General features: G+C 35.8%; 1 long non-coding RNA gene across 2 annotated transcripts; it reads left to right on the top strand.

Annotated features, from left to right (window-relative positions):
• The first annotated feature begins 750 nt into the window (after positions 1 to 750).
• On the top strand, positions 751 to 15,073 carry LOC130463719 (uncharacterized). Of its 2 annotated transcripts, XR_008923873.1 has the most exons (9): positions 751 to 1,035; positions 7,814 to 8,105; positions 12,613 to 12,810; positions 12,903 to 13,165; positions 13,256 to 13,506; positions 13,594 to 13,686; positions 13,776 to 13,877; positions 14,073 to 14,398; positions 14,502 to 15,073. It is a non-coding gene; the product is annotated as an uncharacterized lncRNA (long non-coding RNA). The 2 variants fall into 2 exon arrangements; XR_008923885.1 differs by lacking the exons at positions 751 to 1,035; positions 7,814 to 8,105 and adding an exon at positions 11,874 to 12,457.
• The last annotated feature ends 911 nt before the right edge of the window (positions 15,074 to 15,984 follow it).

A 15,984-nucleotide genomic window follows, 5' to 3' on the forward strand; every position in this document is an offset into this window, starting at 1 on the left:
TACATGGTATAATATTCAAAAAAAATTATGAATTATGTGTTATGAAAATGAATTACTGTAAAATATAATAACTCAAAAAATATTAAATTACAGTATCATGAAACGGATTATCAAGAGTATAATGATTTAACAAAATATTGAATTTACAGGTAAAAATATATTTAGAAAAAGTAGAATTTAAGATGAGGAATAAGTAGAATTTGTATCATAATAAACTTTAATGAGAAATAAATTAATAAACACAATAAACACAAATAGTGAAATTAAGACATATAGTCAAGGTGATACGGAGTACATTTATCTCTCTTTTCAATAATACTTTCAAGTTGCAAATAGTCAAGGTGGTACGTAGTACATTTATCTTTCTTTTCAGTAATAATATATCAAATTGTTGATAAGTTCAAGGTGGTTGCAACTTGCAAGTTGCAATTATACATGGACATATAATGGGAAAATAGAAAAAAAAAATTTAAAATAAATGTTTAATATACGTGGTAAAAAATTTTAAACGCAAAAGGCTTAAAAACTAGTTAAACACAAAAATATGTTATAGCTGAGATTCGAACCCAGGCCTTAAACTGCTGAAGGCATGGGCTAAAGTAACCACTAGGACAAATGAATCTTTGTGATTACTTTGTAACTGAATATTATTTAACTTTTATTACTCTGGTCCATATTCTTAACTACAAAGAAACAAAGCAGGGAACTTTCCTAAATCTTCCTCCACGATTTTCTGTTCTTCTTCTTCGTTTCTGTTAAGACTTTTTTTTTTTTTAAAAAAAAAATACAAACTCCAAATTTTGCTGGATTTCTAAAAATCGAGTTGGAATTTTTTTAATTTTCAACAATTATTCCCTCCAAAAAAATCCCGCAGTATTTGGGATAAAGAAAATATAATTAGGGTTTTCTTTTCTTTTCTCCTAAAACTGGTCTTCAGAATAATTGTTGTCAATTCAGAAACTTCCATCTCGATTTTTCGTGGACTCGGACCTAAGGTGCGCGAAGAATTGAACTTGCTTGCACGATCGAATTCAGGTATTTGCGGTAATTTTCCATAATTTTTTCGAATTCTGTGTGTTAATTATTCGTGAATTCGAGTTGGAACTAATGCAATTGATGTAATCTTCCATTAATTTTCGGATTCTTTGTGTTAATTTCTTAATTTTACAGTTGTTTTTGGATGGTAAAAGGAAATTTCGAATATCATCTCTAAACTAATCAGCATCACAAGCCAATCATTGAATCTTTTTCTTAAAAGAAATTATGCAAGAATCAGTCTGCAAATAAATGGAAAAATTGGAATGGTTTAGAATTGGGGTCATTGGTTGGGGAATCGGGGAGTGGATGGATTGGTGGTGAAAAAGTTCAATTGGATTGGCTATGGTGATACCTTGGATACCGGTAGCGGTGTGGAAAATGGTTATGGTGGTCTGATATATGTTTGTAGTGGTATATTGTATAATTTATGGTGGTATTAGGCAATGGGGTTTTTGGGTGTGGATTATCTTTCTTATATGGGTTTCCTGTTCATTGAGTTTACAATGCTGCTGCCATCTTTGCATTTTCATTTCTGCATCTGCCAAAATTATAGATAATTTCAGGTCATATTCTATGTTGCTTTGATGATAAATAAGGTGGTTGTTGTTAGGTAACTAATTGTCTTTATTCAATTAACACTAAGCAGTCTGTCAGTGTATTAATTTAGAAAAAAGGACCAACATTCTAAAACAATAACTTGCAAAATAATCAGCTCAAATTCGTAAGAAAAAAAGCAAAATTGGTAATACCCATAAGAACTGCAGCACACAAAATGACATCTACTGACATTGTATTAGCAGTTTCTCTGGTGGCTATTTCGGCATGATACAGTACATGGTTTTAATTTTTCATGTCAAGAGGTTGCTTAATTTAAATTATGTTGATCTCTTTATCATTGTTGAGGCTTGTTGTGAAGCAACATGAGTCAGGTGGAATTTTTGTTGCTGGTTAATGAACTGGTGGCTGACATAGTAAACCAAACCATAAGCCAATTGACCTCTTTTAGCTGGTCTGAAAACTTGCTTTAAATTGGTTGATTAGTTATCAATAACTGGATATAGATATAGAAAAAATGGAAAAACTCCCCACTTTTAATGTCCCATAATTGAACTGATTTATCACTAGATCTAGTAGCTATGCAATTAAAGTTTACATGTCACAAGACACACTGAAAGCAAAGTAAATGCAACGTCAATCTCACGAGATAAGAAAAGTAGAATACAACTTGTTGAGATGTTTTTTTCCATGATATTTTGGTACTCGGTTGATTGCAAATTGATACTTGGTTGATTTCAAATTGGTACTTGGTTGATTTCAAATTGGTACTTGGTTGATCGCATGTAGTGTGTTGTATATATATATGATTGCCACTTATGTGCTATAATTACCTTGTTTTTTCTGTTTTTTCTTTATTCTATGATAATTAAATAGGACATTATGGAGTCAAAGAGTCGTGAGTGGATGCAGTGAAAAAAAAGTGACCCTAGGTATAAGATTGGTGTGAAACAATTTATAGAGTTTGCTTTTTCACAAAAAAGTGTCAAAGATGTGGTGCCTTGTCCGCGTGTGAAATGCAACAACGAAAGGAGAAAATATAGAGATGAAATAGAGTTGGATTTGCTTAAATTTGGAATTGTTAAGAGTTATACACGCTGGTTGTGGCATGGGGAAAGCATCAGTGATCAGGCAACTCATAACAATATCATAAATGAGTCAAATGAATTCCAGGAGCATGAGCATGATGAAATGTTAGATATGCTACATGAGGCATTTGGAGTACCGCTAGAAAATGATGTTGAGGGAGAGAGAGATAAAGTGAGTGAAGGTGGAGATCCTAAAGATGCAGCAGAAGCTTTTTACAAATTGATGGGTGATCTTAAGTTGGAGCTATATCCTGGGTGTAAGCAATTCTCTAAGTTGTCCTTCTTAGTTAAGTTGTTTCACATAAAGTGCTTAACTGGAATACCCGACAAAAGTTTGGAAATGGTTCTTAGCCTATTCAAAGAAGCATTACCTAAGGATAACACTTTGCCAGAATCTTATTATGAAGCTGAAAAGATCATAAAGAACTTGTCGCTTGAATCCATTAAGATTGACGCATGTCCTAATAACTGCATGTTATTTTGGAAGGAACATGCCGATGCAGAGGAATGTGTAAAGTGTCATGCTTCTAGATGGAAAAATAATGAACCAAGTAGCGAATCTTCTACCTCACAATCTAAGCCTAAGAAGATTCCTAGCAAGACAATCGTTATTTTCCGTCGATCCCTAGGCTTCAAAGAATTTTCATGTCAACCAAAACCGCTGCAAGTATGAGATGGCATAGCGATGAACGTGTTGATGATCCTGATGGAGTAATGAGACATCCAGAGGACTCCAAAGCCTGGAAATCATTTGATGAACAATATCCAACATTTTCCTCCGAGCCTCGAAATGTTCGCCTCGGTTTAGCAAGTGATGGGTTTAGCCCCTTTAGAAATGGACATATTCCCCACAGTACATGGCCGGTAGTTCTTATCCCGTATAATTTTCCTCCATGGCTTTGCATGAAGCTGTAGACACCTACTTTTGTCCCCATTCCCGAAAGGAAAGGTTCGATGATGAAAACGTAAATCTCCACTTGACAACGCATCTCCTATAAAATAACGAATCTCAATTCCCCTTTTCATTTCACCTGAAACCTGCTATTTATAGAAACCTGCTATTTATGGAAAACTGCTAAAAATAGTAACTGCCGTAATGGGCAGCTGTTAAAAGTGGAAAGTCATAAAATATAGAAACCTGTCAGAATTAGGTGTTGCACTCCAACATAAATCCTAAATGAGATAGAAACTGCGAGAGAATCCTATTCCTAATACGATTCGAAAATAAGAGTTACGTATTGATCGAAATCCTAACGAGCCTAGAGTTCGTAACAGGCCCAGACGCATTCCGTCATAAAATTAATACGCACTAAAAGACTGGATTAAGTCTCATACACTCTGGATTCTAAGACTCTGAATCTGACAAAGAAACGGCCCAAACAGCAATTTCAACGCCCAGCCCTGGGCGCTGAAATTGCCTGGATCCTATTTTCAACGCCTAGAGCTGGGCGCCGAAATCTTCGGCGCCCAGGCCTGGGCGCTGAAAATACCTGGGTACGTGTTTTTTTCCTAATTCCTCGTGGATTAGAGTTCTGCAATTCTATCTTTCCATGAACTCTTTTCTATAAATAGGGCCTTAAGTTCGACGTGAAAGGGACAACAACACACAATTATATTCTGAGTATTGACTCTAAACCCCTAAGCCTAAGCCTCACGCTGCAAAACTGATCACGCGTTCTGTCGCAATCGATCCATAAATCGAACAGAACGTATCCCGTCCCATAATTTGAGATTCGTTAAATATAAGGATAAATAGCAAAGTCAAAGTGGTTAGTTTTCTGAGAACCGTGACGCACCTTTCAAGGGTGCGTCGTAATGTGTCCCTTTTCCATGGTTTAATTGCTTTCCTCGCCCTTTTATGAACTGTTAAACTAACTAAAATCTGATTGTTCGATCACGCTTAATAAATATGATATTTTTGGGAAATTGGATTATCATGATAGGTCCCTTAAAACAATCTAAGTCAGATAATCGCGTTCGATCTAGTACTATATGTTGCATATTGATAAAATCAACTCAGATTAGTTTAATAGTTAACGCATGTCCCTTCAATTACTTATGCTGAGCTAGTAAGGATATCCTGCCTCTGGAGTTATCGAAGAGCGAGTACTCCTCTCGGTAGTTACAGTCCCCCGAACCCTCAATCTCTACCCTGCGGGTGTGCGTTGAGTGATCCCCACCACCAGGGATCACAAGGGAACCTACGGCCGTCGTGGTCAAACATAATTGCACTCCCTTTATGTCACGATGATCGGGTTTTGTCAGTTTTTCTCATTGTCGTTAAAAATTGAATGGCGACTCCTATATTACTAGTCAATTGGGTGTAAACTCACAGGAAATCCAATTACACTTGATTTGACAAAAAGAAGCGTCACACGCACGAGGGACGAGGTCACGCATTAGCCTCGTGCTTTTTCGACCCCCTCACAGAAGCAACAATCTTTTATTCTCTCTATGCTTATCCCGGGTCCTAAGGGGCCCAAAGATAAGATTGATGTTTACTTGCAACCTATAATAGAGGAGTTGAAGTTGCTTTGGGAAGTTGTTGTTGAAACATATGATGCCTCAAAGAAAGATAATTTTAGAATGTTTGCTTCTTTGCTGTGGACTATAAGTGATTATCCTGCATATGGTGATCTATCTGGTTGGAGTACTGGCGGAGCTGTTGGTTGTCCTTCTTGTAACAGTGATACTTGTTCTAGGTGGTTGTCAAATGGGGGAAAACATTGTTATATGGGTCATCGTAGATTTTTACCTATGGATCATATGTGGAGATACGATGGAAGTACTTTTGATGGGAAGCAAGAGTTGAGACCAAAACCTAAGCAGTTATCTGGTGAGAAACTGCTACAACAGGTTAATGATGAACAAGCTGCTTCAAAACATACTTCAAAAAAGAGGCGACGCACAAAGAAGAAGGAAAAGGCAAAAAAATTATGGCGAAAGAAAAGCATTTTCTTTGAATTGCCATATTGGAGTAGTCTTTTGATACGCCATAATTTGGATGTGATGCACATTGAAAAAAACGTATGTGAAACTTTACTTGGGGCATTGCTAGATATTGAAGGGAAAAGTAAGGATAATATGAAAGCACGTTTAGATTTGGAGGAAATGAACATTAGAAAGTCATTGCATCCTATAAGGGATCCTAATAATCCAACTGAGATCCCAAAAGAGTTCCCACCAGCTCCTTTTACCTTATCTTTGGAGGAAAAGAGGAATCTGTGTAACTTTTTGACTAGTGTGAAATTTCCGGATGGGTATGCTTCGAATATTTCACGAAATTCCTCACTTAAAGAGCGTAAACTCTCTGGGTTGAAAAGTCACGATTATCATGTTATCTTAGAGCATCTATTGCCTCTTGCCATACGTGACTGGCCCGTATCATTTTCCGCTCCACTTATTAAGTTGAGCGAATTTTTTAGAGAGTTATGTTCTAAAGCATTGAAGATTGACGAGTTAGAGAAACTCGAAGAGCATATTGGTGTTACCCTTTGTGAGTTGGAACGAATTTTCCCACCATCCTTTTTTGTGATTATGATGCACTTACCCGTACACCTTGCAAGTGAGGCTTTGATTGCCGGTCCAGTTCAGTATCGATGGATGTACCCTATTGAAAGGTATGCGAAGTTATGTTATTTGGTATTTCTTTTTTTTGGTTGATAATAGTAAAATATTTACTAGTGTTTCTACGTACTTAACAGATATCTTAGCAAACTAAAAGGGTATATACGCAATAAAGGTCACCCGGAGGGATCAATGGCAGAATGTTATCTTTTAGAGGAGTGCTTGACATTTTGTTCGAGATATATGGATGATATAGAAACAAAATTCAACAAGCAAGATAGAATATATGATGATGATGGTGATGATGATATTAGTTCAACTGACTGCCTTCCTATATTCGGGATAAGAGGTAGAGTATTTGGGAAGGAAAATCCTCGTTTACTTAGTAGAAAGGAATGGGAAGAAATTCACTATTATGTGTTGAACAATTGTGAAGAAGTGCAACCATTCATCGAGTAAGTTTGTAGTTTGTGTTCCATTCTATATACTCTCCGTTTTATGGTAAAATTGTATAACTTTTTTGAAATATTTATCATAGTGAGTACAATCGAAATGCGACAAATGCCACGGGGATGGTTTCTTCACGTAAAAGAAAATTCATTCAATGGTTTAGAGATCAAGAATTTTAAAATAACGAAATCCTTTTTTAATAGTTTCTTTTTATAATTGTAGCAATCCTCTAAAACCTATATTTTGTTTATTTATAGGTCACAACATTGTCTAAGAGAAAACATCCAAGTGCTACCAATAATTTAATATCATTAGCACAAGGTCCATATCGTGCGGTGGTGTCTGTCAATGGATACATGGTTAATGGGTCGATGTATCGCACTAAGGACAGTGAAAGGGGGAGAGAAACACAAAATAGCGACGTTGTTGTGAAGGGAGAAAGTGGAGCTTCAAATCTAGAATATTACGGCCTTTTGCAAGAAATCATAGAAGTTCAATATATTGGAGGAAATCGGGTCATTTTGTTCAAATGCGATTGGTGGGATGATCATACCCAGGGCCGAGGGATCATTACAAATTCTTTTGAGTTTGTAAGCGTCAATACCTCAAAAGTGTTGGCTAATGATCCTTACATTTTAGCTTCTCAAGCTCAACAAGTGTTTTATGTCGATGATGTTGTGAAGCCCAATTGGAAGGTCGTATTTAAGACTACACCAAGAAACTCCTATGATGTCCCGGAGCTAAATGAATAGAACGAAGCTGATTATATGCTCGATAACTATTTTCCTATTACTCATTTTCATTGTTATGTTATTAATTATGAACTTTAATTGTGTTTCAATTTAAGCTTTCTACATTTAATATATTTGTGTTAGTAAATTGCTCTTTTGTCTTGCCTTTTACCACGCCGTTTACGTTAAGAGTGACTGATTAGATTGTTTGATGAATTTGTTTGCCAACTTCTCTTGCCACCATAATAAAATTCTTCACGTGTTTGATAAGATGCAGTCTTCTGCCTACATTTTCATTAATGCAGACACAATATTATGATTTTATTTTAAATTTGAATTATAATAATTGTATTTATTTCTAACAACATCTTTTTTTTCTCTTAGCACTAAAATGTCCAGATTTGGAGGGAAGACGGCTTCTAATCATCATGATATGACTCCAAATGATTATGAACAACAAAGACTCAGGCATATTAAATCTAACAAGCTGAAAATGAAAACTTTAGGTGTAAAGCGCATTGCTTCTTGTGTGACAAGTTTGGTGGATAGCTCAAACCCTCAGAAAAGACGACAAAAATGTAATTTTACACTTGAGAAAGATGGTGACTATGTGCCTGAGGAGGATGAGGAAGATGAGCGTGAGGATCAAACTCAAATTATGACTACAAATAAAAAGGTACGTACTACTTCCGTGTTTCATCTTGTTCACTGCCCATCCATTTTGTTCCTCTCCTTCTTTTGTCTTTATTTTTTTGCCTTTTCTTTATTTGATGCTTTCTTTCTCTCCATCTACTCTTTTGGTTATAACTTGCCTGTAGTCTCCTGTTGAATGCTATTATATTCCTTTCTTCTCAGTTGTTGATGTTTATTTTATATTTCTAGCCTAGAATTATCTTGGGTGCTATTGCTTGCTTCTGTTTTATGCGGCTGGAAGTTGACTGTTAGTTTGGTTTTTGGTTTTGGGAAGCTGACTGTTAGTTTGGTTTTGGAAAGCTGAGTGTGAGTTTGATTTTGGGAAGTTGACTGTTAGTTTGCTATTGCTTGCTTGCTTCTATTAAATGCGCCTGGAAGTTTAGTGTTGTTTTCCTGTTCTAAGTTGGTTTGTCTTAGTCTGATGGGATGCCTCTTGTTCAGTTGAGTAAAAGGAAGTTTATGTTGGACTTGGAGAACCCTGCACAAGCTGTTGTAATGATGTTCCTGATCTGCTCATTTCTGTTTGTTGCTCTAATTCTGTTTTTAGAAATTAGAATATTGAACTGGGGGGGAAAACGGGGCATGCGTGTAAAAATGCACACAGATAGGATTTGAGATGAAAATTTAACAGGATTTTCCTGCAACTGACAAGTCAACCTAATTCAACTTACAAATTGGTTCATGCATCACTGTTGTGAACCATATTTTAGTTCTCAGTTGGTTGTCTGTTAATAAAATTTATTCCGTATTCATGTTTGCTTCTTCAACTCATTAGATACTTAATTTTTATTTTATTTTATTTTGGTGCAAATGAGGGGCAGAGCCCCAACAAAACTTAAAAAAGGACTAAGTACTAGCTATCATTCGTGGCCATGCCAGTCCCATCAGGTCTTCATGATGGATTGAAACTTCCCAGTCTGCATCTTTGATCATCCTTCTGCAGTTGTTTACTATGTGAACACAATCTCCACCATACTCTTCTGTGCTTCTCATTGCTAAGACTGCTTCTTGGTTATTCATTTGGATCATCAGCTTCCTAATTCCCATTCTAGCTTCCAAGTCCAATCCCAGCTCTAGGGCTTTCTGTTCAGCTCTAAAGGAAGAACATACCCCAGAGTTTGTTGTATAAGCATACTGTAAGGTGCCACAGTGATCTCTAATGATTCCACCACCTCCTGCTGGTCCCGGGTTTCCCCGTGCTGCCCCATCTGTATTCAAGGTTAGCCAGTCTTGCAACGGAGGTTTCCAGCTCACAAAAACCTCATGCCTCCGCTGGTTAGCAGTAGCTGGTCCCGGGTTTCTGAATTTTCTCCCATGATATCAGATGTATTCGACGTTGATCTTTGCTGTTTGCATAGCATAAGTTGCCACAGTTGTTAGAGACTTAAATTTTTATTAAATTGATTATATCCTTGTCTGCAAGTTCTTCAACTTGATGTGATTTGTCTATAATAAGATTGTTTAGGGTGCTAAAATCAACAAAATTATTGTAAAGATAATGTTCTTATTGGCAGTTAGGGATAATGTTGAAACTGTATGGGTCCCCAAGACTAAAATAAAATAAGTCAACGTCTTAACTACCAAAATAAGCAAACTAGGAGATATAAGCAAACCGGGAGTCTAAATGATTTTTAGTATGTTCATTTTAATTACCTAATTCACTTACCCTTCCCTGTGAACTGATACACTTATTTTGACATAATTATTTCATTCACCTAATCTTTATAGCTGAAAGATGGGGACAATTAGTGACTATGATTGCATAAAAGAGCTAAAGGCTTTTGATGATACAAAGATGGGAGTGAAAGGGGTAGTAGATTCAGGTCTGGAAACTGTTCCTAAAATTTTCATTCATCCATCTGACGAGCTTTTAGAAGAACTGAGAACTCCTTTGTGTCAATCTCCAAGTTCCTGTGATAAATATCGAAGGATCTGTTTTCATATTTCCATCATTATCGGTTTATTAGCAGTGCACAACAATGCCATTAAGTTTCTGCAACTTGTTAACTCAAGCACTCGTTGCCATCATTTATTTTAGTCTTTAAATTTATATTACTAGACAACTTTCACTAAATTTATCCTAAACTTGCAGCTCTTAGTTATGAGCAACTGTCAAAAGCTCAGAAATTCCAAATCTGCACTATTTGCCTCATATACTTGATCACGTACAGTAGCTAGAATACAGTCTGGAAGTTGCTAAAGGATGAAAATCCAAATTAAACATAAAAAATTTGCCTCTGAATCCAGCTCAGTGTCTACTGAGACTCGCAGGCCGGCCACACCACAAATCATGCTCAACCGAATGTGAGAACAGAATTTCCGGAGGAAGAGCTAAAGCAGAATAAAAGACTTCAACATACACCAGGGAATATAAGAGGAAATTCAACTAAATTCTTATCATGTTCTGGGCCATTTCTGACCTGTCAAGCCTTGCAACCTCTGTCTTTAGAATTCAGACCCATCAGCCCCTAACCTGCAGTATTCTGTTCAGTTCTGTAATGTTCAACTGGACATTGGACCAGCAATATTATCTCAACTGAGAGCTAGTAAAAGTCTTCCACACAATGTCAGACCCATAACAGTTTAGAAAGAGACTTTTAGAATTAAGATCTGATAGTTCACTCCCTTTTCTTAAGTTGGTATAGCCCTAAAGTTCAAAGTGAAAGAGAGAACAAATCAACATTTAGATTACTAGGAGGGAAACAACAGGTCAGAGTCACTCATAAGAAGTCAGTGTCAACATGTACAATAATGTAAGTTTTTCTGTAATTGAAATTATCATCAAAGCTCATAAGTAGTCAGTTTTTTTGAACACTGACATGGCAAATAATCATAAGACTGACTGAGTCGGTTTGCGTAGCAATTCCAGATTCTTTGTTGCAAACCGAACAACTTGCCTTGTTCAGTTTCAGCAAGCTGTGGTGTGGTAAGATTAACTGTGGTCTATTGCAGCAAGTTGAACATAAACTTGTTTTGCTATGATTACAGATTTGAAAACTATCCAGAAGTTATTGTTGAACCTGCAAGAGATGATGTTGTTCAGGTTTGCTAATTCTATGAAGCTATTTTTTCCTTTTTGTTTCCTGCTGCATGAAATTGTTTGACGCTTTATGATTGATCAAGTCACATTCCTCTTCTATCCTATTAGTGTAATAAAGAGAGTTCATTCTAGTGAATGAAAACTTGAATGTTAAGTTTCTCCGGCTGCTTGCTGGTCAACTTACAGTAGTTTGTCCTGAAAATAGCATCTGAACTTGTGATTGCTGTCATGTTCAAAACAGATGCAATCTCTCACCAATTGCTTTTCTTATAACTTTAAGGTATTGGAGCCTTTTCTACAACAGATAGTGGTTCTCTGCTCAATGACCGAATAGTTGTTTAACGCAGACCAAATACGTCTTTGCCGAGTTGATTAAGAAAAAACTTCCAAGCACTCAGCTGTTGGGTCAAGTCTCTTGTTAATTTGTCTTATTGTGTTGTGACTCCCATTAACCAGTAAAATGAAGTAAACTTGTGTATTTGATGGAAGTAGCCGAATTACCAAATTGTACTAAAAAAGATGGGACTTTGCCACATTGGTATAAGAAAAGCTTCAGTGGCTTTTTGGTAACTGAATACGTATGCTGTAAAATAAACTTGAATTTTGGCCAGAATAGTATCCATTCAATATTCTTAATTCTTCTATGCTATTATTTTCTCTCATTAGTTGTAACAAATAGGGAAATGTGGCCTGGTGCAGTTAGTGAGAGACATCTATACCTAGGAATAAGTAGGAATTCTACATAATTGCACGTGCCGCATCATCTTTCTTTTTCCTGGAAAATCTGGTTATTTAACGCAGTGCATTTTTATATTATAATTGACATCACTTTTATTTTTATACAATGTGGTACAAGTATTACAAGCCATAGACTGCAGGACTACAAAGAGTGAAATAGCTATTCGAACATCATCACAAATTAAGATCAGAGGATGAACCTCAGATGATGAACCAACTTACTTTTTATTTGATTTTTTTTTCAAGTTAAAAATAATGAGATCAAAGGAGGAGGGAAAAAAAAAATTATTGCACCGATGTCAGTTGCCAAGTTATTAAGATCAAGACCGAACAAGGAAAAACAAGCAACACATGGAAAAAAAGAAGTGGAAACAATTAAAGCAACCCTCTCAACTTTACAATAAGGTTTATTTATTTTCTAATTAGAGTTTGAATGTTATTTCGTATATGATTAAAGTACACATTTATTAAAAATTGATGAATCCTTAATTCACGTTTGCTAGACCTTCAACGACAAAAGGCGTTAAAGGATAGGCAAAACAATAATCTCCATAGAGGTATAAGTTATTCTTTTTATTTGGTAAATAAGCATTATATTAATAATTGCAGCACATTCCCCCTACCCCACCCCCCACCTATCAGTCAGGTAAAATATTTTATTTCAGAACATGTATTAAATCTACATATTTTGATACTTAACATGAAAATACAGTTGATTTAGAGCATGATGAGAGGCAACTTGTTGAGAACAATGATAATAATGCTTTAGAAGATCAAGAAGGCGGTAACGATCTAGACGAGACAAGAAACTATGGTTTAGAAGATCAAGAAAATAATATCATTTCAAACACATTGAGAAATCATGATGAGGAGACACTTGCTGACATGGAGGGGGAAGAGGATAATTCTGGTATGGCTTATTTTATACTCTCTAATTTAATATTTTCTTCTTCTTTGCAATGGTATTGAGTCAGGTTTAAACTATATATACATGTATTACAGCAAACAAGAAAAAGAAGAAAACATACAAGACTGCCACTCCTAGAGGTCCTACAAGAAATCTTCAAATGGAAAAAATGAGACCCGGTGAGAAGAAAAAAGTGGATTTCAACATAAAAGGCCAACCTATTGGTGTGAATAGAGCTTGTCTTGCAAGTTATTGTGGCTCCCTTGTTAGAGATCCTCTTAATGCCCCACTTCAAAAGTTGAAAGTATTTTAAGAAATTCCAGAAGAGAATAAGGAGAAGATGTGGGATCTTGTTCCGGTATAAGTTTTTCTTGTTTAGTAATAAATAATTTTCATATATTTTTCGTGTCGTATTTGTTTTACTAAGAGTTGTACTTTTGTTTGCAAGGAAAAATTCGATATTGGACTTGAGGATGATCAAGATGAAGGGGAATGTGAAAAAATAAAAAATAAAGGAAAACATACATCACGGGGTCTTTGAATAAAAAATACAGGAATTATCGTGCAAGACTGAAAGCTAATTATTATGATATTGAGAGCACAGACGAGGAAAGGCTTAAAGAAGAAAACAGGCCACCAAATGTTGACAAAGATGACTGGGAATGGCTTGTTGAGTACTTTGGATCAGACGAGTTTAAGGTAATTACGTATAATATTAATCTTTTTCCGTATATCCCTCCCCGATCTTTCTACTTCTCATTTTCCAATTAAATTTACATAATATAGGGTAAGAGTACAAGAAATACCGAAAATCGATCTTACCAAGATGCCGGACACACTGCTGGTACAAAGAGTTTTGCTCAAAAAGTTGAAGACATGGTAATACTCTCTGCTTGCTATGATTTTTGTAATAATAAAAAAAGAGTAAAATATCAATTTGCTAATCTATTTTTCCTTTGTAATACTAGTTCGAACGTGACAAAGTAATGCCGACCATGCTGAAATTGTACGAGAAAACTCATTCAAAAAATGATAAGACACCGGTTACTAAAGTGGCAAAAGAAACAATGGTATGAAATGAATGCTTTGATGTATATACTAATTGCTAACTATTGATGCATTTTAATTTTCCCATCGTTTCAACACTTCTGTTAGTTACATAAGCCAATGTTAGAACTTGAAAAATAAAGGCTTCTATGAAGCAATATGTAGTGGTTATGTGTTTCTCAATCTTTTGGTAATGTTTAACGATTTTTTTTGCGCAGTAAAAAATGAAAGAGCTTTTAGTGCAACGTGAGACGGGAGAAATAAAGATGACAGATGAAGAAATCTATGCAAACGTTAAACCCATTGGTAACGCGGTCGTGATCGTGGCAAGGGAGTAAGCCCCTCTATTACATCATTATATGGGTCATTCAGTGAAGGAGAAAAACTGCGAAAAGAAGCTAATGAGGCAAAGATTGAGGCAAAGGAGGCCAATGAGAAAAATGAAGCACTTACTAAAGAGATGAAAGTCATGAAAAAAAATATGGAACTTATGAAAGGGTTTATGGGAAAAATATTTGATCGTTTGAGTTTCGATATGGATGAGGTAATTTGTTAATTAAAACCATTATATGCTAGTAGTATATTTAGTTTTTTCTTAATTTTTTTTAATTATAAATATATATTACATTATAATTCTATAATGGCAGTTGTATGCGGAAGTGGATGGGGATGGGGATGAGGATGGGGATGAGGATGAGGATGAGGATGAGGATGTGGACGAAGAGCATGGTGAGGTGTTACGCTGATCTGTTGCTGCTGTTACGCTGATCTGCTACTGCTCTGCTGCTGCTGTACGCTGTAAACTGCTACTGCTGTTGCTGTTGCTGTAACTGCTGTTGCTGATGCTGTAACTGTTGCTGTAAGCTGCTGCTGTTGCTGTAACTGCTGTAAGTTGCTGCTGCTGCTAATGCTGTAAGCTGCTGCTGCTGTAAGCTGCTGTAAGCTGCTGCTGTATGCTACTGTCTTGCTGCTGTTTTTCCGTTTTGTTAGACTTTTGGTTTGACTTTTCAGTGACTTTTTTTTATGCACCAATCTAGGGAAATTTAAACCGTCGGGAGTGATAGTAATATCGGAATATAGCAATCAGACATCTTCTAAGACATGTTATTTTTGTGGTTTTTGTTTGTTTTGGGCTTTCTCGTTGTTGCAAGCTCTAAGGTGTTTTTTTGTTTGAGATTGGACAGCAATTGATGTTCTTATTGTTAATAATATTATTGAAGTTGATAAATATTCGATTCTTATGAAATTTGGTGGTTACTTTTGTTATTTTATCAATACACTAGCTTTATTTTCGCTACCTCTAAATACCTTTTATGACAATATAAAATTGCATCTAAATATCATTATTTTAAAAACAAGATGTTGCCTCTAATTATATATAGAGGCATATTTAATGGTTGCCCCTAAATATACGTCGTTTTAGAAACAACCGTTTATACTGCCTCTAATTATATTTTGAGGCAAAACCATATGGCTGCCCCTAAATGTATAGTGTCTTTAGAATCAATTTTTACTATTGCCTCTAAATATATTTTAATGCAACGATATATGTTAGCCTCTAATTGTATTCTGGGACAAGAATATACAGATGCCTCTAATTATATTTCGAGGCAATAATACGTGGTTGCTTCTAATTATATTTTGAGGCAAAGATATATGGTTGCCTCTAATTATATTTTGAGGCAAGTATAAATGGATGCCTCTAATTATATTTTGAGGCAATAATATAGGGTTGCCTCTAATTATATTTTGAGGCAAGGATATATGGTTGCCTCTAAATGTATGGGCTTTTAGAAGCAACACATTCTGTTGCCTCAAAAGGGGCCTTTAGCGGCAACCAATAATTAGCGACGGACTTATTAGAGGCATCCACTTTTTTGCTTCATAAACCAATTAGAGGCTAAATCCCTATTTTTAGAGGCAATTATGACTTGCCCCTGTATTCGATTTTTCTAGTAGTGAAATATCCCCAATGGCCATACAAGTTTAAGTAAGGGACCTCTACTTCAAAAGAGAATTCTACACCAACGCCTAGGCTATCCATGCCGAAGCAGGTATACAAGTTCTACACCAATGCCTAGGCTATCCATGCCGAAGCAGGTATATTCAAAATTCTACAACAACGTGTAG

Source organism: Spinacia oleracea, chromosome 1, assembly GCF_020520425.1.
Source record: "Spinacia oleracea cultivar Varoflay chromosome 1, BTI_SOV_V1, whole genome shotgun sequence".
Taxonomy (NCBI): domain Eukaryota; kingdom Viridiplantae; phylum Streptophyta; class Magnoliopsida; order Caryophyllales; family Amaranthaceae; genus Spinacia; species Spinacia oleracea.